Consider the following 24,703-nt stretch of genomic DNA (forward strand, 5'->3'; position numbering starts at 1 on the left):
GAATGAGTATATGCGTAAGTGGATGTGTATAAGTGATATATGTGTGAAACATTCTAAAATAAGTATGTGTTTAAGTACCTCTAAAAGACACAGCCTCAGATTATCCAGAATAAACCAGCAGTAGCTGCACAAATTATTTCATATTGACGTTTGCAGGTAGAAAGTGATTTATTAATCCATTCCTTGAATAGAATAAATAAACTCAGAGATGGTAATACAATGATCATATTTTAATTGAGAGTTAGTATTCCATTGGTTAATAGTCAATTTAGATTTCTGGTCTTGCATGGAATGCTAAATACACAGGTTCCTCTAGAATCTGCTAAAACCTCCCCGAAAATGGCAGTGAAGAGGTTAAAAAAACTAGTGCAAATCCACAAAGGAAAAACAACAAGACAGAACAAACAAGAGCTGTTAACTATGTTGTGTAAGTTAAAAAGTGAATAGACAACTAGACTAGTTACATGAGCAAAACTAAAAGCCACAAAGAGAAAGAATTAAAGTAGGCTGATTCACTGTGTAGAATAGAAGGAAGCCTCAGGGTTTGGAAAAGTCAGACACCTCACAAGGCAGGAAGTGTGTCTGGAACTGATTATAGGAAAGATTGTTGGAAAGTTTGTATGGCAAGCAGTTACATCTTCAGATGTCTCCCCTCAAGACAGATAAACAAGCAATTACTCACTTTCTACTTTGATAAAAGACTAGAGTTTACTCCCTAGAAATAGTGAATCACACAATTTCTGATCTTAACGATTCTCAGTACAGTATTATTATTATTATTTCTGAGACAGAATCTCTCTCTGTCACCCAGGCTGGAGTGCAGTGGTGCGATCTCGGCTCATTGCAACCTCTGCCACCCTGTTCAAGCTATTTTCCTGCCTTAGCCTCCCAAGTAGCTGGGACTACAGGCACGTGCCACCATGCCCGGCTAATTTTTGTATTTTTAGTAGAAACGGGGTTTTGCCATGTTGTCCACGCTGGTCTCGAACTCCTGACCTCGGGCAATCCAACTGCCTCGGCCTCCCAAAGTGTTGGGATTACAGATGTGTGCCACCATGCCCGGCCAATGCTCAGCATTACTGAAGGTAGTGGTAAATATTTTCATCCAGAAAATATTAAAATGTAGTGCTAAATTGTGAGCCCTCACATTATATGGCCCTCCCCAGAACCTCTCCCAAGAGACAGGCCTACACAGGTGGTAGGAATTTAGACTCGTCCCCTCTTACACTTGATCTGTCCAAAAGAAAAGCCCATGAGAAACCGACAGGTAACGTTTTCCTAATAAAAAAACCAGATTCCTCTCTGCTTACCTTTGCAGGGAGACCAATCAGTCAACAAACACTACTTATTCACATAGATCTTTCAAAAACCAATTTAGTGTTTCAACAGTAAATATAAATAAACCGTAAAAAAAATGCCCTGAGGAAAGCCACTTACATAAATCATTAAGACCAAAACACACACACACAAACCAAACTTAAAAGTTATGCAAAGAGCAAAAGAAAAAGAAAAAAAAAACTTGAAGAGTTCTAGATTTAACAACTTAGATGTTGAGACACTAAAACAAAATCAGGATGCTATAAAAGGAATGTTCAGAAAGCAAATAAAATACCCTTGAAACAAAACTATGATAGTAGAAATTTATTTTTAAAAGCTGTCTATGGAGGAATTGAATAAAAAATCTTCTCCAAAACCCCCACAAAAAATGACATAAGAATATAAGGAAAAAAACTAACATTAGATGATCAATTCAAGAAATTCATATCCTGAATAGGAATTCCAAAAAAAGAAAATAAAGAATATGAAAAAGCCCAGGTGCAGTGGCTCACACCTGTAATCCCAGCACTTTGGGAGGTCGAGGCTGGAGAATCACTTGAAGCCAGGAGTTTGAGGCCAGCATGGCCAACATGATGAAACTGTCTCTACTAAACATACAAAAATTAGTTGGGCATGGTGGCATGCACCTGTAATACTAACTACTCAGGAGGCTGAGGCAGGAGAACCGCTTGAACCCAGGAGGTGAAGGTTTCAGTGAGTTGAGATCATGCCACCACACTCCAGCCTGGGCGACACAGTGAGACACCCTCTCAAAAACAAAACAAAACAAAAAAAAAAGAATATGAAAAAGACACAGTAATAAAGGAAGTAATACAAGTAAGTATTTCAGAACTTAAGAACACAAGGCTCTAAGTTTTTTTTTATTCCAACTAAATCCTAATAAAATGAATGAATAAAAAGACCTGAAGGCTCATAATCGTTAAATTTCAAAATACTGGGATGTAGAGAAAATTTTAAAAGCATCAGAGTGCAAAAGCAAGTCATTTATAATTGATCAAGACTCAGAACATTATCAGAATTCTTAAAACATCATTAAAAGCTAAAGTAGTATCTTCTGAGTGAAAAACGTTGTTTTGGACTGGGTAGAGGGAGAAAGTGGAACTCTTTATCTTGCCAAATAAGCAATCATTATACATTTTAATGATTTTCTATATTTTCTTTACTCCCAAGTACCATTCTTAAGCAGTTACTGTAGAATAGTATGTAGTAAAGAATGAAGCCTTTCCCCAAGAGATTTTTCTGGTTTTTGCCCTAAGCTTTTGGAAAGTAATGTCTTAAATCTTGGGATATTATGCCTGATAGAAATGTCTTTGTCTGTCTACGGGCCTTGGAACATGCAGCACAGTCTAACAGGTGTGGCTGGCCATCCAAGGAAAGCAAGATAATTTATGTTGAGGGTTTTGGGCCATAAGATAGTAGTCAATCTAGACACTGAAATCAACTATGTGTGCAATTAATTCATCAATCATACCTATGGAATGAAACCAAAAAAGAAGCTCAACAACAAGGCTCTGGTGAGCGTCTCTTGTTGGCAATGCTCCGTGCACGTTGTCATACATCAGTGCATGGAAAGTAACGCATCCTGACTCTACAAGGATTAGACAAGAAAGTTCTGCATTTGGTATTTCCCCAAACTCTGCCCTATGTGCTTTTTGCTTTGGCTGATATTGATTTGTATTCCTTCCCTGTAATAAACCATAGACATAAGTAAAATGGCTTTCAATAAATTTTGCAAGTCCTTCTAGCAAATTATAAAAACTGTTTCGGAAACTTTCCAAACTTCTAATTGGTGTTAATAGTAAGGGTGGTCTTGTGTGGAATGTGCTCTTTCCAAACTTTGTAGTTGGTTCTCCAAATACTGTAAATATGCTCCACCAAATGAGAAAATAAGCTGGGAAATATGTTTTGGGATCCTAGAAATGAGGCACATAATAAGGGTGACAGGTGAGTAGAATTCTCAGGATGAAGAAGGAACATCCCCAGATGCCAGTTGTGCAGTATGTATTAGTAAGCAGTCAGATTGGAACAGGAGGGCAGAAAGCTCAAGATAAATTCATTAAGGAAAATAAGGAGGAAAGAAAGAGAACTTGGAGGTTTCTACATGGGGGGCACTTTTACAAGGCCCCAATATATTAGGTTTATATAAGAGCGTGGGCAACTATTGCTCAATATTTTCATTTCTCAAACTGGAAATACAGACTTTTTTACATGAGAACTTTGATTTTTATATGAGAACTCCCAATTTCTAAATGTTGACAACAAATTCAAATTCAAACATTTTGCTGTATAAACATAACAAATCTGTGGGAACAAATTCATTCCACTAGCATACCACCAGTTTGCAGTTTGTAGTTTTGCTCTGCAGCATTTATTTTCTTTGCTCTGGCAGTGTTCTAAGCTAAAGCAAGACTCTTAGGATGCTCTGTTCTTATTTCTAACGTCCTATGCAGCCCTATTCCTTAAGATCATTGGATTTTTAGTTATTTTTTTTTTTCCACAAATGGTTTGGAATTCTGAATTTGTTTGGTTCACTCAATGCTGAATGCCCATTTACTAGCTTAATCTATAGACATGGGAGATTCCGTACTTCCTAGTGGATTCTCCAATGGGAAGTCAGCTACCAAGTTTGAGTCAAGAGTCTTCATATATATTAGTAAATATGAGCTTGGGTTACTGTCACCACTGGGAAAAGACCACAGCCTGCCTAATCTTGCTACTCTCCAATGTTGACGATATTTTCCAAGGAATCAACACTTTTAAAGATCTCCAGCAAAATGGTTCCCCAGCTTAAAAGTACGGCCAGAGTCCTTGAGAAATCAGCACTTCCTTTAAATAATACCTGCAATGCAACTATTCTCACTATTTCTACCACTTCCCAGCCACCTAGAATGCAGCACAGATTAATGCAATAGAACTCCAAACTGGGTAAACAGCTTCTACGCTCGTTCTCGGCCTTTTCTCTCCACAGCTCAAAGAGTGTTCCTTTAAAAGGTCAAATGATGTCAGTCATCTTCTCAAAGTCACCCAGTGGCTCCATCTCACCCAGAGTAAAAGCCCATGTAATCTTGTCTACAACCCCAGCTCCTCTTCCCAACCTTCCCTGATCTTTCCTCATTCACTCTGCCTTTAGTCAAATTGGCCACTGTGGTAAACTGGAAAATAGCTCCCCAAAAGATATCCACCTCAAATCTCTGGAACGCATGAGTTTTAAAGGTCATAAGAGGATCTGCTTATCCTGGATCATCTGAGTAAAAACTGCAATCCTATGTATCCTCATAAGAGAAAGGCAGAGGGAGTTTTGAGAGAGACACACAGAGAAAAAGGTGATGCAAAGACAGGCAGAGATCAGAGTGATGTAGCTGCAAACCAATGAACACCTACAGACAACGTAATCTAGAAGAGGCAAGGAATGGAATCTCTCCTGTGGTCTACAGAGCAGCGGTCCGCAACCTTTTTGCCACCAGGGGCTGGTTTTGTGGAAGACAATTTTTCCCTGGGGTTGCAGGGAGATGGTTTCAGGATGAAATTGTTCCACCTCAGAACCTCAGATCAGCAGGTGTTAGTTAGATATTCATAAGGAACGCACAACCTAGATCCCTTGTATGTGGAGTTCACAATATGGTTTGCGCTTCTATGGGAATCTGCTGCTGCCACTGATCCCACACGTTAGCTCAGGCAGAGTCCGCCTGCCACTCACCTCCTGCTGTGAAGCTGGGTTCCTCACAGGCCAGGGATTGGTACTAGTCTTGGTGCGGGGGAAGGGGAACCCCTTGCTCTAGAGGGAGTTTGACCTAACACCTTGATTTCAGAATTGCAGCCTCCAGAAATGTAAGGAATTCATTTATGTTGTTTTAAGTCACCCCATTTGCGGCCATTTATTGCAGCAGCCACACAGCCTCTACTGCTTTAGATGTATTGGCCTCTGAGCTTTTTTTTTTTTTCAAGTTATTGTAAATTATTTATATATTTAATATATTTATTGTTTTAAATTGACAAATGATAATTGTATGTGTTTCTGGGGTGCCATGTGATATTTTGATTCACATATACATTGTGCAATGATCAAATTAGGCTAATTTGCATATCCATCACCTCAAATATATACCATTTCTTTGTGGTGAGCGCATTGAAAATTCTTTTAGCTATCTTAAAATATGTAATACATTATTATTAACTATGTCACTTTGCTGTGCAATGGAACACCAGATTTATTACACCTCTGTAATTGTAACTTTGTACCCACTGACCAAGTCTCTCCCTTTCCCCATTCAACTGCCCTCACCTCCTCAGCCTCTGGTAACCACCATTCTACTCTGCTTCAATGTATTGGACTTTTAGATTCCACATTGTCTCTTTGTGCCTACCTTACTTTACTTCCCATATTGTCCTCTAGCTTCATCTATGTCTCTGCTTTCTTTTACTTTATTTATTTATTTATTTTTTTTTTTTGAGACGGAGTCTAGTTCTGCTAGTTCTGTCACCCAGCCTGGAGAGCAGTGGCACCATCTCAGCTCACTGCAACTTCCGCCTCCTGGGTTCAAGTGGTTCTCCTGCCTCAGCCTCCTGAGTAGCTGGATTACAGGCGCCCACCACCACGCCCAGCTAATTTTTGTATTTTTAGTAGAGACAGAGTTTCACTGCGTTGGCCAGGCTGGTCTCGAACTCCTGACCTCGTGATCTGCCTGCCTCGGCCTGCCAAAGTGCAGGGATTACAGGTGTGAGCCACTGCACCTGGCCAGCTCTGCTTTCTTTGAAGAACTTTAGGCACACTCCAGGCTCAGGAAAACTGCATCTCTAGTTCTTTCTGATTGAAATAGCCTTCTCCTTGATAATCGAATGGCTTCTCCAGATCTTTCCTCAAGTACCAACTACTTGGGGAGATCTACCCTAATCACCTCACTTAAATCTGCGATGTCCCAGCACTCCCCTCCTCTGCTGCTTTATTTCTCCCCGCAGCGTGCATCTAATAACACTTTGTTTTACTTATGAATGCGTTTATTATCTGCCTCCTTCAAAGATAACGTAAGATCAGTGAGGGTAGGAGCTGTGGTCTGTTTTGTTTATCCCTGAATCCCCAGTGCCTATGGCGTGAAAAACATCGTTGGAAATATAATTAAGGAATCCATGCATGCAGAGTGAATGAAAGAACCAGGCAGAGAGTTGAAATCCTGACTAATAAGGTGATTTTTTTGTTGTTGTTTCTGAATTGGATCAGTGTGTTAAGACTTATATTTCATGTTGATCCTTCACTAAGCCTTCTTTCTTTTAACAAGTTTTATTCTCTTAACAGAGTTTATTTCCTTTTAGTGATCTTATTCAAATAAAATTTTAATGCTTATGAGCTGTCACTTTTTATTATTCCAAACTTGTTTTGCAATTTCTATAATACTTTACACATTTTATTTTTAATCTAGTTTCCAATGATCAGCGCATCTTTTTACTTTAAGACCTTTACCTCTAACTTTCTGCCATTTATTATTAATTTTATTTTACCTCTTTATTTACATTTTATCCACATTAATAGTGATACATTGGTTAAAGGTATAGACTCCAGAACCATTGTATCTATGTTTAAATCCCACTTTCTATATTCACTAGAGTTGAAACTCTGAGGAAGTTACCTAATTTTCCTGGTTTGTAAAATGGTAACAATACTCACCTCCCAATTATAGGGTTCTCATAAATATTAAAGATTGAATAGATTTTAAGATTATCTAACAGCGTCAGGCTTACAATAATCCTAAAAAAAAAGATTTTTAAGTTCCAAAGTAATTTTGTTACATTATTTTTATACCTGATTTTTTCTTATTTATCTTATTTTGACCGACAGCATATGCGTAAATTAAATACCAGAATCGCCAAATTTTTAAACGAACAGTTTGTTTGAGGGACCTTTAAATATAAACTATTTATCTATATCACATCTCCCATATCCACCTTCATTCCTGCAATATGGCCTAAAACCTCAAATTTGTGTACTAGTACCAACCAGTGCATGAATTAGGAAATATCACTAACATTAGGCTTTCAAAACAGGAACATCTTTTGTGTCCCATAATAAAGAAGGGAGGGGGAAAAGCATTTTAAAATCATGAAGTAAACTGCCCTAAAGGCTAAAATTGCTGCCAACTTAATAAGCCCACTATGGTTTTATGAAATATTTGTGCTCTGTCTGACAGCCACAGTAAAAACCTCCGGTAGGTTTTCAATTGGATAAAAGAAAAACCAGAATATATTGGAATGAGGCCACATTTATCTAAATCAACAGAGACATTTTTTACTGCAGTGACCTTCACTGCATCCTGAGGACTACAGCAGCATTAAAAAAAAAACATTTTTTTTCCCTTAAATATATAAAATACCCTGAAAAGATCTCTCTTTATCTTGGTTTTTTTCCCATGATCACATATTCAAGACCTTCTTCTAAGGATTTCATATGCTTAAAGTTATTATACATTTCTCTCCACCTCCATAAGCTACTGTTACATTTTACATAAATGCTAAAATTCTCCTAGATGTGTCATATTACTTTCCTTAATGATCATCACTCAAAACGACAGCTTTCAAAAAACCCATTGTGCTGACATCTAAGGAGAGAAATATTCTTAAGATGACTGGAATCAATCAACATAATGAAAAACCTAATGTTTAACATCTGTATAAAGACTTAGATATGGCATAGTCTGAGTAAACTAATCTCTTTTCTTTTTGGAGGAAACATTGGACTGAATTTGTAATCTCTTTATTTACCATAGATCCCAATACAGTGGACAAGATACTCCAGACGTTTTACATGCATCTAATCTGCTGTTTAAGACATTCTACAAATCTTCATAATTTCAAGATCAATCATAATGTTTTCCAAGTGGCCAAATTTTAAAATATACTAGTTTAAAGCATGGTTATTCAGTTAAAAGAAATGTATATATACATATATATATATATATGTATATATATATATATATATAATTTTTTTTTTTTTTGTAGATGGAGTCTCGCTCTTGTTGCCCAGACTGGAGTGCAGTGGCACGATCTTGGCTCACTTCAACCTCCGCCCCCCGAGTTCAAGCGATTCCCCTGCCTCAGCCTCCCGAGTAGGTGGGAGTACACGCGTGTAGTGCCACCACGCCCGGCTAATTTTTTGTATTTTTTTTAGTAAAGATGGGGTTTCACCATGTTGGCCAGGATGGTCTCTATCTCCGAACCTCATGATCCACTCGCCTTGCCTTCCAAAGTGCTGCAATTACAGGTGTAAGCTACCACGCCCGGCCCTAAAATATTATTTTTGATTGGAAGGGGAAATACGGAGTTAATTTTATCTCAGTTTCCTCCATCTTTCCATTTGGCCAAACTAACTTTTCATTAAATTTGTATTACTTGATAATTAAAATAAATAGAATAGATATCCTTTTATTTTTTATAACATTATATGTACATATATTTTTGCATATGTACATAGATATTATGAATAAAATATTTAAGTTTCACATACATGGATACATTTCCCTGGCATTCATATATTTAATATTAAGATGCCCATTGTGTGGCTGGGTGGGGTGGCTAATGCCTGTAATCCCAGCACTTTGGGAGACCGAGACCATCCTGGCTAACATGGTGAAACCCCGTCTCTACTAAAAAAAAAATACAAAAAATTAGCTGGGCGTAATGGTGGGTGCCTGTAGTCCCAGCTACTCGGGAGGCTGAGGCAGGAGAATGGCGTGAACCCGGGAGGCAGAGCTTTCAGTGAGCCGAGATCGCGCCATTGCACTCCAGCCTGGGCGACAGAGTGAAACTCCATCTCAAAAAAAAAAAAAAAAAAAAAAAAAAAAAATTGCCCATTGGGTTATGTGAAATGATTCACTAAAGAGTAATCCAAAATACTAAGTATGTTCCTCTAATATGAGAAAAGAAAAACTTTAATCATCCATGCTATTTGCTTATCCATACCTTTTCTTATGTGTAACTTGCTAATAAGTTATGACTGGAGGCATGCCTAAAAAGCCTTAGTTCTTCAAAATGTGACCCATCTGTCCTTGTACTACTGATCAAAATTGCTTCACAAAGCTTTCTTTGAGTTAGACAACGAAGGAGCTGTGAAAATTAAACATGACCTATTACAGATGGTATGTTATGCCTTATAAGCCTTTATTATTGGCTTAGCAAGTTGCTATGCAATCTAGCATGGCCTTCAAGAAAAGAATGAAGAACTGCTAACCTTTAATCTAGTGAATGGGTGTGAAAGAGAAGGTGATAGGAAAATGCCTTGAGAATGACATGATTCTTAATTCAAGGAGTCACATGCTGGCATAGCATGTGGTCATCTGGGGGATATTGGAAACACAGGAAGTATCTAGAACACCGTGATAACTACAAGCTTCCAAATCAAAATCCAGAGCGGCCTTATAATGTTTTGTTTGTTTGCAGATAAAATTTTAACTAATTCATTTATTTAAAAATATTTATCAAGTATCTATTCCATGCTAACATCTGTTCTAGGAATTGAGCTTCATTAGTGAAGAAAACACAACATAGGGAAGAAAATAAAATTTCTACCTGCATGAAGCTTACCGTCTTCGATGGTGATCTTGGCTCACTGCAATCTCCATCTTGGGTGGTAAAAAGAGAAAATAAACATAACCAATAATTAAAATACAGAGAGTAATTGAAAATGATACATTGAAAAATATAAAAGAAAGAGCATTATAAGCAGGACCAGGTGTAAGGGATTGGGATAGCTTTGTTGGAATTTTAAATACAGTGACTGGATTAGGGCTCATTGAGAAGTGCCATCTGCATAAAGATCTGAAAGTGGTGAGGAAATCAGCAAGGCAGTTGTCTCGAAGGGCAGATGTTGAAGCAGGGGAACAGAAGTAAAAGACAAGGTCAGGGAGATGGCAGGGGACACACTGCTGACCATTTAAGGCTTCATCAGTCATTGTAAGGATGTTAGCTTTTACTTTTAGAAAACTGAGAAGTCACTGCAGAGTTTTGATCTAAGAAGTAACATGAGCTGAAATTTTCACAGGATCACTCTGGCTGCTATTTTGAGAATAGATCATAGTTAGACAACAGTAGGCATAAGGAGAACAGTAGGGCTACAGTTACACCCATCCAGGTGAGAGGCGATATTGCCAGAGTCCACGGTGACAGCAGCAGAAGTGATGAAAATGATCGCAATCACCTTATGAATGTATTCCAATATTATTCTCTGATGGATTGGATGTGAGTGTAAGAAAAATAAAGTAAAATAATAACTTGATGACTGTTTTGAGCAGAACTGAGCTGGAGAGAACTAAGCTGCCTGGTGTCAGGGTAATTAAGACAACAAACCAAAATGAAAGCAAAAATCAAGTCTTTAATTACTAAATAGCAAAGCAAGAAGCTAAATAGGAGAATGTGTTGGTTCTTCAATGTTTCATTCTTCTTCTATAGAATGGCTACAGGCAAGGGTCAGGTAAATCAGCACAGACTTGAGGATCATCTTACTGTTGATGGAGGCTCCAAAAAATTCCCAGACAAAAAGATCTCCAAAGGAAGGCACTTAGCCTAGGAATGAAGGTGTAAGAGCATGGGCAGCCAAGGAATCTAGAGTTCATAACTGCAACCCTCTTTAGAGACAACAGTGCACTCTCTGTACCTCACGTGGTATGGGGAGGGCAGCTTTCTTGCGTGAGTCCTATCTGGTAAAGCCTTTGTAATTGCCTGAAACATCACACATAGGTTTTTAGCCATGACACAGACTCCATATTGAATAATGTGATATAAAGCTGAGTATACGTTGTGAAGATTTTTCAGAGAAGATAGAGGGATTCAGTTTTGGACATTTCATTTTCTGAGTCGTCAGTTTAAGCTAAAATATGATGTAATAATAAAAACCCCCAAATCTCAATAGTTTATAAAGATTAAAATTTTTTCTCGTACTACACATTCATAAACTTTCTAAATTTGTCTTTTCTTAGTCTACTATTGTTCTCTTAATCTAGGAGATCCCCCAAAATCTACTTTTTAGATATCATTTTGGGATTCCATGGATATCTTCTCCTTTTAGTAAAGGTACGATCAATAGATGAACTAAATTAAACCCTGACACCCAGGTGCCATGGCAAAACTCCCTATGTAGCCAACATTCCATTGTCCAGAAGCTTCCAAGATAATTGAGGAATACAACATTTTATAGGGGCAAAAACAGTAAACTGAAAGCTAGGAGACAAGATTCTGGTTCCTACACTGAGCCCCAACATATAATTAAACTTGGGGCCATTTTAAGACCTCGACCTTGGAAATATTTGTAATTTTTAACATACTTAATGAACTAAGACTCTTGAAATTGAAAGTGACAGAAAGCCAAATTCAAACTCTATTAAGTCAAAAACAAAATGGATTTCCTCTCCTTATTAGAAAGTCAGTATATGGGACTGGAGCCAAACACACCTGGGGCAGGGGGGCCTCATGGAGCAGTGGTTGGACGAATGAAAACCTGCAGCAGCAGCAATTCAATATGGTCCTCCTCAAACTAGTTCTCCCCTGCATATTTGCATTATGACCACAAGAACTTCAGATCTTACATATTCATAACCTGAAGCCCAGTAGAAAAAGAGAGAATGTTTCCTTTTAACAGAAAGTAAGACAACAGACCTGATCCTGGCTATCACTGTTACAAAATACGCCTCTGCTTGGTTAAACCACTGTGGCTGGAAAAATGACTTAAGCCAATTAATTGTGTTCTTTTCTTTAGCTGGGTAGTTTAGCCACCAAGAAACATGCGTATTGATATCAGAGGGACAAATCTCCCAAAGGAAATGTGAAATTATTCTTTAATTGAAAATAATGAATGTAGACCTTGTGAGTGTAAAGGCATGTAATTTGGCAAAAATTACCTACTGTTCTTTATCCATAAAGTGAAGGTTTTATACTAGATGATTTCAATGTCTCTTGTAGATCAATGCTTTTTACACATCCCAGAGTCATTTCATGTTGTGAGCCTCTGGGTCCTCTTTACAGGTAAGACTCATGCAGCTCTGAAGCCCCGAGTGAAATTGGGACATGAGACAGACACAGGTTTAAAACATTATAATATATTTCAAACAATTTCTCTGAGATTTTTTCTATTTAGAAGCGAAACTGCAAATATTTTATTTTTATGATAGATAAGTTAGCCTCGATTTTTATGAATATATATACCATTAATGCATTTGTGATACCTACTAGTTAATGTTAATTCTTTTCTCATGTGGTAGTTTCACTACATGGAATTCGTTAATGAACACATATCAAAGATACTATTAAATTTGTGGGACAAATAGTGTTGCTTCATAAAAAAATTACCTTTATGTTTTATATTTTACCTTTTATTAGTTATGACTTGAAATGGACAATTAATACATTCCTTCAATGCACGTTTTAATATGGTACTACCATACATTTTTCTTATTTAGGTATAGCATTAACTGTTACTTTTTCAAACCGTAATGCTTACTTTTCAAGGGCTGACACTAACTAATTTCCATTTCGTTCTGCTTTGGAATAGACAACAGGGAAGAATAATTATCACTTTCAAAATGAGGGTACTGATTCTTGACCCATGTATTACAACTATGACTGAATGTGTGTGCTTTGTGCTTAATAAACCATAAAATAATAGCATACTTACACTTTCAAATAATGTACAAACACTTAAAATATAACAGCAATTAAAATGGTTAACAGCAGACATCTGCACTATTGGGACAAAATGAGCATGTTTACATGAAATAATAGTATCATGGGTTTATGGTGATTCTAAACTTTAGAATTTAAGAACTTAATCATTGTCAATCAAATTAACTTAATAAATTTGACCTGTGAACCTTAACCATGTGATGAAGAATGTGCTACCAGCTGTCTCAAGTTCCCTTTCCTTATACCAAGGATAACTATTTAGGATTGGGGTGTGTGTTTGTTTTTAGCCAAACCCGTTGATTAATGGTCATTAAGGTGATCTAAACAAGTACTCAGGATTTCTCCCTCCAGCTGGGCACTTCCTGAGGGAGAGAGTATTTGACCACCCACATTTACTTTGTCCCTGTCCAAGTATATTGCCTATCTCTTGAACATGCCCATTATCCACTTTTCCCACTAGCAAATATTCAGTGTTATATCTGACTTAGACTACGTATTCAAAGAGAGGTCAGCTCATTATCTCATGGTGTGTGGTGACAGACAAGTTAAAGGATTAGAGTGTCATTCAGTAAGATAAGATACTGTAACAGAAAAGGAGCAAATAAATAGACTAACTGTGTAGTGCTCCTGGAGCATGGATGCTACAGAGCTTCAGTGTTGGTAAAACAGAGGAGATACACGTAGATTCATAACATTTCAATCATAGGCATAGTCTCCCATAAAAATGTTTGACCATATATCCATTTTATGCATTAAAAAATATATTGAGACAACTAATTTACACTGGAGAGAAAAGTTTTTTTATAATATTAATTCATTGATATAAAAATGATACTCAGGAATTATACATTTCAATTCTCATCTTTTGTAAACAAATAAGGCATTTTCATTTGAAAAATGTTGATTTTGAAGAGTCTATACCTAAGTATCACAGAGATATATCCCAGCTATATGACTAAATTTCTAATTTTAATAATTGTTGTTGTTAAATTGAACTAGGTCTGAGCTTTAGAAGCTTCAGTACAAGTCCTGCTAAATAAACTGCAACCTAAGTTGGTATATAAAAAAGCTGAAAACTTATCTTCGGAATTTGCCTTTATAACAAATAGCTGAGTCTCGGCCAATCACTGCAGCCTAGCTTCAGTCCACGGCAGCCAGCAGGCTGTTCAAACCACATTCAATTAAGGCAAATGCTGAGCTTTAACCGATTGATCCGGCTGTACCTGACTTCTGCTTTTTGTATGTCACTTCCTTGTCCCTGGCTATAAATAAAACCTGCACTTGTGAGGTGGAACATTCTGAATGATTTTTGGTCCTGACTTCTGTCCGATTCCGGAATTGCAAATACAAGCCAATTAAGATCTGCAAACTAGATTTGTTGTACTTTTGTCTTTTAAGAATCTAATAGATACACATGATTTTATGAAGATAATTATTCTACTAAATTCAATTTAAGAGGTAATATAGGTATTTTTCTAAGCCCATATTATCCAAGATGTGGCTATAAAGCACCTGAATGTGACTAGTCCAAACTGAGATGTACTGTAAGTGGAATATATACACTAGATTTAGAGGTACAAAAAAGTGTAAAATATCTCAATAATTATTTTATATTCATTATATGTTGAAAAAATATTTGGGATATGACAGATTAAATAAAATATGACATTGTAATTAATTTCACCTATTTTTTTTTTTTACTCTTAAATGTGGCTGCTAGAAAATGTTACATTCCAATGTAAGGCTTACGTTATATTTCTATTGGATCGCTGTGTTCTAGGCAGTACAGCATAGTATTAGCATATTGAAAATTACCTTTTTTCATTCCAGACTCATGCATGGTTCATATAAATCATGGCCTTTATATTAAAAATGCTCTCATATAGCTAAAGCCATTAGAATGTGCTATCATAAAGGAATAAAGAAATGAATTTTCCTCCACCTACAATTTCATAACTGACACTGAAGTCTTTTTCTCTAACTATTCCATGCATTAGGAATGTCTGGTACAAAGAATAAATCTGCACAGTTGTACATTTCATTATGATTCGTTTTGACATTCCCAATTACATTTTGGAAACCTTAGCTACAATGTCCCCAGGAATTTTTTCAACCAGCTGAATAAATTTTGTTAAAATCATCTAAGGTATTGAAACTGATTTATTTATTTAGCTATTAGCTCTAGTTTCTTTGGGATACACAAAAGTTGAATTTGCACTCAAATTTATATACTATCTTATTATTAAATAGTACAGAGCTGGTAGAACCCCACTTTCAGAAACACTGGGCTCCTGTGGTTCCTTCCTGGAGTAAATGGAATGTGTGAAGTTATTAATTTTTGTTCAGCAAGTACCAGTGTGAAAGCTGATCCTTTTATAAACACTGGTGAAATGAAGAAAATAACCTCTTGCTATTTCTATTATCAATCCCAGCTTTTTTGTCTAATACTTAAACTTGACCAAACCCTTGAGCCAAATCAACTTTTTTCTAAACTCACTTGCCAATTTTTTTTAAAGCTAAACTTTTCTCCATGCACCACTTTTATCAAAATAAAGAACAACCAAATGTCAAACAATCTGTTTCTATTCTAAGAAGACTTCTATCTAGATGGTGTTTGCAGTACTCAAATATAGAATACATTTTTGGAATATCAAATAAAGTAGCTAGGAGACCTAAAAATTCACTGCATAAAATTTCTATCATAAATTATTTTATAATCTATAGCCACAATAAAAATAAAAGATTAAAATAAAAGATATTCATGATTAAAGAATGTTTTTTGACTGACAGTAAAAATACTATATTTGAACTACATGAAATAAACTCGTGGGCACTCACCTTAACACAGTATAACCCCAATTAAAGTTGTTTTTCAGGATCCTAAAAAGATAATTTATAGGTAGTATTAGATATCTAGAAAAAGTGAAATATAAATGTATTTATTTGTAAGCTCTCATTCTCAAAAATCAAATTTTTGCATAATATCAATTCTATACCCTGAAGTCCCCATGTACAAGAGCCAATATATATTGTATAATACCCAAATCATTTTATAGTGTAGCATCAGGAACTAGACTTCTTTGAAAATAATTCTATTCACAAGATGAATTCTGTGGAGATTATCTTTTGAGCATACCAATGAATTCTCCAAACAACATTTTTTTAAAATCATGAAATTTAACAGAATGCCAAATTAAAAAATATATATACTTACAATTGATAGTAAAATACACAGTCAGTCATCTAACCTTTATATTATTATTTTTATTATTTGAAAACTTATGTTTGCAGTGGAGATTGTGTATAACAATATAAATAGATGTAAAGGCAGACTGAGAAAGATGTTTTGTTTCTAATTTTCTTAATAAGAACTAGCGCATTCCTCCTTTGCTTTTGTTAATTTCAATTGGCCACACTCACACTATATAAACCAATCAAAGATCTCAGATAATAGAGGGAAGAGGAGGTGAGCCACCTGGCTGTATTCCCTTTTTAGCAATTCTATAGCATTGTTGTGGAAGCCAATTCAGCTCCAGGCAGTTAGGAAGTTAGCTTTTACTGAGTACTTACTACACACTGAGTAGAGCACTCACACCAGCCAGGAAGAACTGGGACCACCTGTGGAGCAGAGCAAGAAAACACCTGGGGACAAGTGAAGAAGCAAACAGAAACCAATTAGCTTAATAAGGCAAGGTTTTCTACAGGATGTTGCAGCTTGAGTCCCACTGTTCTGGCTTTCTCTTTACTATTTTGCCCTCTAAGTTATTTTAGTTTTTTCCCCGCAAAAGAAGCCTGCCTTATTCCAGTTTTTGAAATTTGCTAGAGCCACTACCTACTGAGTCTCATTTGAAGAGTGCCCAGCAATAATGTGTACCCAGTGTTACAACCATGAAGCTCATGATTGGTGCAATTAAACTAAAAATCCAGAGGCAATACCAACAACCCCTCTGGAATTACAGAGATAAATAAAACTACACCTCATTCCAATCCCTGGGATGATTATAAATGTGAAGTCTGCCAACAAGGTAAGCCTTTACAAATATTGGCCCTTTTCCTATTAGTTATAATGATCCCCACTCCAGTGCAAGACTCATTTATTGAGGTGGAAAGAAATTGCACTAAGAGACCAAGCATACCTGAACATGGGCCTCATTCCTGATCACTTATCAATAGATATATACAAGGAACATGATGTATACAACATAATATTACCTGGGCCAAGGTGAAAGAGTGACGCTCAGACTTAAGACCACGGCACACCGGCTCAGCCAAGAGATCTTTATTGGAGGCAGCAGGCTAGGCAGGGCAGGAGAGAGAGAGAGAGAGAGAGAGCGGTGGGGGGTTTGCTTCTTTTATGCCCAGGAGGGCTGCGTGGATGTTTGTGATTGGTTGGGGTGGGGCTTAGAGCGAGGCAGGAAAAACACCTCTCTCTGATTGGTTTTTCCTTTGGCGGGTTTGCACTGAGGAAGAAGAACCCGGAACCAGCGCCATTAGGGTGCTCTAGTTACCTAACGCAAGGCATGTCTCAAAAATCAGGGACTACAACCATCTTGGGAACTGTTCTCTAACCTAACAATACCAACTGCAGGTTTTACATAACTCTCAAGGAAAAAATCTCTACAATTGCAACATTGGCTTCCCACAGAATCAACCAGAGCTCTTGGATGTTACAGCCAAGGGAATTCTTACAAAAATATATTTAATTTGTTTAATATATACAAATATACTTAATCATATGGAGAAGTCTAGATGTTCTCTGAATAAGTTTCCCCACCCAGGTCTACTAAGACCACCACTAATAAGAAATTAGGAAATAAATTAGGGAAATTTCCACCCAATGTTATTCTGGGAAATTCTTAAAACTGTACACACCCCACCTTAAAGGAGACAGAAACAATAGGGAAAAACCCAGAGATTAATTTGACTTGGGAGGAAATTTATTGGTATAATTACGCCATCATCTTTGAAGGGGCCCCCTCTGAGGCTACTAAAGGTATACAATTGGCTGACCTAGAAAAATTTTCCCTACCACAGAAGCGATGGAGCAAGTAGTGACCCAATGAAGCACAGCAATGTCATGATAACAGGAATAGAAATGGGTCAAATGTATAATAGGATTGATGTCTATTTCTGAAATAATTTGATCCACTTGTGATGATCTCATATGTGAATCACATGGTTCTGATTCTGAGCCCAGAGTTCAAATCTAATTTGGTAAATGGCTGAATTCAGAAAGGAAAGCAAGCATTTGTATGATCTTTATTTTTCTGAATACAGTAATGTTTCTTCATAATATTTTTTTTTCTTTTTTGGCGGGACAAAGAGTTTAGCCTAAAACAGGCTTTCTCAGCCTTCACACTATTGACATCTTGGATCAGATGACTCTTTGTTGCTGGCGAAGGGGAACTTTCCTGTGTATTGTAGGGTTTAATAGCATCCTTGATCTCTACCTACTGCACATAACTAGTGCCCTTCCTGTCCCCAGTATGACTATCAAATACATCTCCAGATTTGCTGAATGTCCCCTATGGAACAAGTCCCACCGCACCCCACCTGACGGGCCTAGAAAGCATGCTAGACCTTTTTATTCTGGCTTGCCTATACCCACTCCCAGTCCTCCTATTTCTAGTTACTGGAATCTTGTCCACTCACCAGATTATTTTTGGATGGGTGGATAAATGGACCTTTCATTAATTGCCAAAATTTCTTCTTCCAAACTATGCTTTTAACATTAGGCTTAATTTTTGCTATTTTTTCCTATTTGCACTTATTTTTATTTATTTTGTTTCTTTTAAAATAGCAAAAAAAGGTTTGTACATCTGTGACTTTTTCCCCATATTTTCCCAGAACTCTTTGTTTTATTTTTAAGTGGGACTTACTCATAAAAAGATTTTTGGCTCAATAAAATTCCCAAGTTCGGCCACTTTATAGGTTAAGAAAATATTCTTTCAAAGTACAAACATAACTGGGAGATGTGAAATACTGTCATTGGTGAAATTAATTTTGTGAGTTAAAAAATTACTGTTTCAGAATATAAGTCTAAACTAAAGCTTTAAAATACTGTCATTCAGTCTTTATGGATGTTACTTATCATCAGTTTCTTCCTTTGCCTTGACTCTCTTAGGAAAAGTGAAGTTTAAAACACATTTTACACAAAATAAATTTTTCTGGCTCTTAGAAAAGAATAGGCACTTTGAATCAGTGATGCTGGATTTTTAATAGGGGGTTCTGTGTGCTGGTGCCTTCTCAGAGAGTCTTGCTGTGAATTGTGAGATGCTCTGTGGGTGGGAGAAGTGACTGGTTTCCTGGCCCTGGTGAATATAAACATTAGAATGAGAGAGAACATGTAAGGAGTTAGGAAACTTTTATCTACTTAAATATTTCCTCAGAGTAAAAGACAAATGAAATTATATGCTATTACATACATCTATATTGAGTCTCTACTTTGTTCTTTCTCTTGCCTCATCATTCTGGGAAATATCTTCTGGATTCTACAAATACACATTATATGTTTCATAAACTTAATTTTCTAAATTTTTCAATTTATTTTCAAATTCTATTTGAATCATCCGGTATTATCTGATATTGTGAAATAATGTAAATTCAGCCTCTACTTCACATATAAAGTTGCAGAGTCCACAGAAAGCTGTCTAAATACATGCTTGGGGTGGGTCTCTGATACCAATTGCTGTTGATGCTGAGAGGCAAGGACGTTTTTTTCTTAAAAAGTGTGTCCTGTGCTTCACGTGTGAAAAAAGAGGCTAGAAGAAAAATTAATTTACATGGACAAATTGTGCAAGAGATAATCAAGCACCTGGATTTTGGTACACAGATCGCAACAAAAGCAATGCAAGCGTTGTGAAGAACATGTTCTAATAAAACCTTGGAAAATCCAAAAAAAAAAAAAAAATGTATCTCTAGAGCCAAGTTAATTAATATTAGGGAAGAACTAATATAATACCTAGAAAAAGCTACCAGTGAGAAAAGTTGTTTATTGCTTTATCTATTTTAATAATTTCATTTTCTTGATCTTTTTACATGTAATTTAAACCCATGTCTTGGATTGGATTCATAGAGAGAGAGCCCAAGACAGCGAATCGGAGCATGTGATTAACTGCAGGAGAACTCTTGGACAAATCTATCAGGAAATGAAGTCTAACAGGAAAGAGGGAGGAAACAAACAAAGATGTGTCCTGAGCTATACCCCAGCCTTGGCCTGCACAGAGGGAGGGTTCTGGAGCATAAACCACACTGCAGAGTTACTCCTCTTGAGACCAGGATAGCCTTATGCCCCTGACTCAGTCAGCCACTGGGAGTGAATGTCACCTGAAGGCAGAAAAATGGAAAGCAGCAAGATTTTACTTGATCATGCCCCAGCTGCCGACTTGTGAGCAAAATAAATTTGAGCGTTGTTTTAAGCCACTGAAGTTCTAGGGTGCTTTGTAATACAGCCATAGCAGCTGGAATACATGGGTTTTAAAGTTAGATGAAATCTCACTCACAAAAAATAACTGTGTAATAACTTTGAAGAAGTTACTGAAATCCTCTGTGCTTTAGTAGAGTGAGTCCTTACCTTATAACATCTTCTTAGGAAGATTAAGGAATGTGTGTAGATGTATATGTACATGTATATGTATTTGTATATGTATATACCATCAGCCCTCCTTATCCACAAGTTCTGCATTGGTGGGTAAAACTAACCTCACATGGAAAATATTCAGAAAAAGAAATGTACGGGTGTGTCTGTACTGAACATGCACAACTCTTTCCTTGTCATTATTTCCTATACAATACAGTATAAAAATTATTTGCAAAGCCAGGCAGGTGGCTCATGCCTGTAATCCCAGCACTTTGGAAAGCTGAGGTGGGAGGATCGCTTGAGGCCAGGAGTTTGAGACCAGCCTGGGTAACATAGTGGGATCCCATCTCTACAAAAAAAAAATAATAATTAAAAATATTTGCATAATATTTACTTTGTATTAGGTATTATAAGTAATCTAGAGATGCTTTACAGTATACAGGAGGGTGTTCATAGGTTATATGTAAATACTACACCATTTTATATAAGAAACTTGAGCATCTTATCCGTGGATTTTGGTATCCACAGAGGGTCTTGGAATGAATCCCCCACGAATACCAAGAAACAACTATACATTTGTGTGTGTGGATTACATTACAAAGTACCTAATAAATAAGCGTAAGTTCCAGATACGGTACCAGACAAGAACTGTTCAACCAGTACAGATGAACCTTAACTTACAATAGGGTTGCATCTGATAAACCCATTGAAAGTTGAAAATATCGTTAAGTCAGAAATTCATTAAATACACCTAAGCTGCAGAACATTATACCTTGCCTTAGCCTGACTTAAATGTGCTTAGACCATTTACATTAGCCTACAGTTGGGCAAAATCATCTAACACCAAGCCTATTGTACAATAAAGTATTGAATATATTACGTAATAATGTACTGAAAGTGAAAAACAAAGGGTTATATGAGTACTCAAAGTACACATTCTACTGAACACTTACCACTTTCACACCGTCATAAAGTCAAAAAATTGTAAGTCAAATCATTGTAAGTCAGTATTATGTGTATTAGAATCTGGATTGATTAATAGAAGTGACTTAGTCTGTCTGAAGGTCCTCTGAATTAACAAAGGCATTTTTATGTGAATTTCCTTCATTTGTCACATAACGACCTTGTGATATTGTGATATAATAGGAAGTATATAGTTGGTCTTCATCTCTGGGTCTTGGCACACAACATTTAAAATCCTTGAAATTTCTTGAGTGATAGGTGTGAGGAGTGTCTTTTGTTGTCCATAATAAATCCCTTTCAATTATATCTGAGTTTATGCTAACAGAGTGACTCTTGATGTGTGTCTAGATAGCCTCAAGATGAAGGGTGGTTGCCATACAATCAGAGGGTTGGAACTTTCAGCTGCACCTCTGACCTCTGGGAAGGGGAGAGGAGTTGATCACCTACGGCTCAATGTAATCAATCATGCCTATGTAATGGAACCTTCATAAAATCTCTGAATAATGTAGTTTACAGAGCTTTCATGATGGCTAATGCATCTATGTGCTAAGAAGGTGGCACATCCAACTCTCAGAGAATAAGCTACTGTGCTCAGGACCCAATCCAGACCTGCCTTTATGTATCTCTCCATCTGGCTTCATAGTATCCTTCACAGAGTCTTTTGCAATAAACTGGTAATGTTAAGCAAAATGTTTCCTTGAGTTCTGTGAGCTGTTACAGTAAATTATGGAATCTGAAGAAGGGGCTGTGGAAAGCCACAATTTGTAGTCATGTCAGACAGAAGTGTGGGTAACCTGGGGACTCACTACTTTCAACTGATGACTGAAGCAAGGGCAGTCTTATGGGACTAAGCCCTTTGTCTGTTTGGTCTGTGCTAATGCTGGGTAGTTAGAGTCAGAATCGAATTGGATTGTAGGACACCCACGTATGATATCTCCAGAGACCTGGAGAATTGCTTGGTGTGGAAAGCACACATATTTGATGTAAAAGTGTTATGAGCAGAGAAGCAGTTTTCCTATGAACCTAAACATAATTCTCTTCAAATAGATGTTACCTTTCAAACAATAACATTAATTTCAATGTTGGTTTATGTACAATATGTACAATATAACAACAACAAATAGATGTTACCTTTCAAACAATAACATTAATTTCAATGTGGTTTATGTACAATATGACTTAGAAGATGTCTAACTTATCTCAAAAACAAAAAAAGTACAATTAACCAAAATGATAGCTTATTGTTAACTTAAATGAAACATATTTTGTAAGTTTCTCTGCTATAAATTTACATCCATCATTTCATCTGACATCACAAAATATCTATGACGAATGATGGTAAACCTCATTTCACAGATAAGGAAAGAGAGACTGCAGTTCAATAGCCTGATCAAGGGTACAATGTTAATGTGTAGCAGAGTGGCAATTTTAAATAACTAAGATCTGTTTACTAAGTTAACATGGTCATTTTAAAGTTTAATGACCTCCCACTGAGTTGTAAACTCAGAATTACAAACTAAGTGTCCATTATTTCAGGCATTACTTCTTAAGTAACTGCAAATTGCTTTTTTTCCCCTTTTACTCACCTTTCCTGGAAGAATCAGTAGATACCCAACTTGAAAATTAGCAATTACAAAATGGTAGAAGGAACAAAAAAGCCATTTTGTGCTATTCCTAGGGTAATGAAAAACAAAGGATACTCTTTCAACTCAAAATAAGGAAGAATTTTTCAACAATCATTGCTGTACAGCATTGCAAGGAACTGTTTGCAAAGGAAACAACTTCAGAAAATATATTTAGTAAAAGCTCCATGAGACTGTATCCTGAAATCCATTGACTACATTTTTTTCTATCTGCCCCCAAGTATTTAAGTTCCAACCTATTTTAGGTTAGCAGAATATTTATGTCAGAGACTTGTGGAAAAGTATATTTTCGGCCCCTCAAATTATTTTAATAGTATTTCATTTATATGTTAACATTAAATATAGTACAAATATATACAAACCTACCCGTATTCCAATGTACTTTAAACAACTTTAAAAATATGTTACCCTTACTCTCCAATACTCTATGTGTGCATGTATTGTTATTTTGCAGTACACTAGGAAATCCTGCCATTTTTAATCTGTTAAAATTTCAGAATTTAATTAGCAAAGCAGATTAACACACTCTGCCTCTAGGACCTACCAATTCTGTGCACTAGACCCTTTTACCATGAATGGTACCAGGTTGATATTTTCATGGGCAGCCAATAAATGTTGTTTCCAGCCTGACACCAGTAATAACTCTCCAGGTTTTAGTTTAAAGACCAGTTTATCATCTTGGCTTTCCATCCTTGAAAATAGGTTGTTAAAGTGAAAAATATAAAGGACCTTTATAGCTCTACTTCCCTCAACTACCTTTATACTAATATTAATTTTATTTTAATTCAATACCATCTTAAACTTATCTTGCACATGATTTGTTCACCAAATTACTATAGTTTCTAGACTGCTAAGACAGCCACAATTCAGAGGCCAGACCCAAGTGGTAAAGGACATTTTGTGTCAAAATAGAACCTGGAGAAATTCCGGCTGGTGGACATACCATGGGGTATATATATCTTAGAAGTAAAGTAGTTATCTACTACTTTATGGACTTCTGCACAATACAGCTAGACATAATAAATTCAGATAAAAGGCAGCCATAGATAACATTTCTAGAGAACTACCCACAGAACCCCTATAATCTATAGCACATAAGCTGAGCATACAAGTAGGTTATTAGGCATAATCTCTACAATTTTAAGTTAAGTGCCCACAGGATCTTAGATGAATAGATGGTGGGCTTAGCAGTTCGGGATGCATTTTACAAGGTGCTGCAGTATTAGAGGCTTAATAATAAACCTTTTCTAAAAGAATCAAATATTATTTATTCTTTGCTACCCAACCTAAAAAGCTTATCAGAGTTATTCAATGGAGAGTCACAAAGACTGACCATTTTCTAATACTCGAGAACATGCTTTAAATTCTTGCAAAATTCTATTTATTTTGGTTGACTGACAGCTATTTTAATTATGTGACTTTAGAATCTTCACAATCGTTTGCTAGGAAAGCAGACATTTGGAAACTGGGATTCTAGTTATATACCTAACAGTGCTTCAAAATCTCTCTGAGATTTACTTTA

The sequence above is a fragment of the Nomascus leucogenys genome, chromosome 7b (assembly GCF_006542625.1).
Source record: "Nomascus leucogenys isolate Asia chromosome 7b, Asia_NLE_v1, whole genome shotgun sequence".
Classification (NCBI taxonomy): domain Eukaryota; kingdom Metazoa; phylum Chordata; class Mammalia; order Primates; family Hylobatidae; genus Nomascus; species Nomascus leucogenys.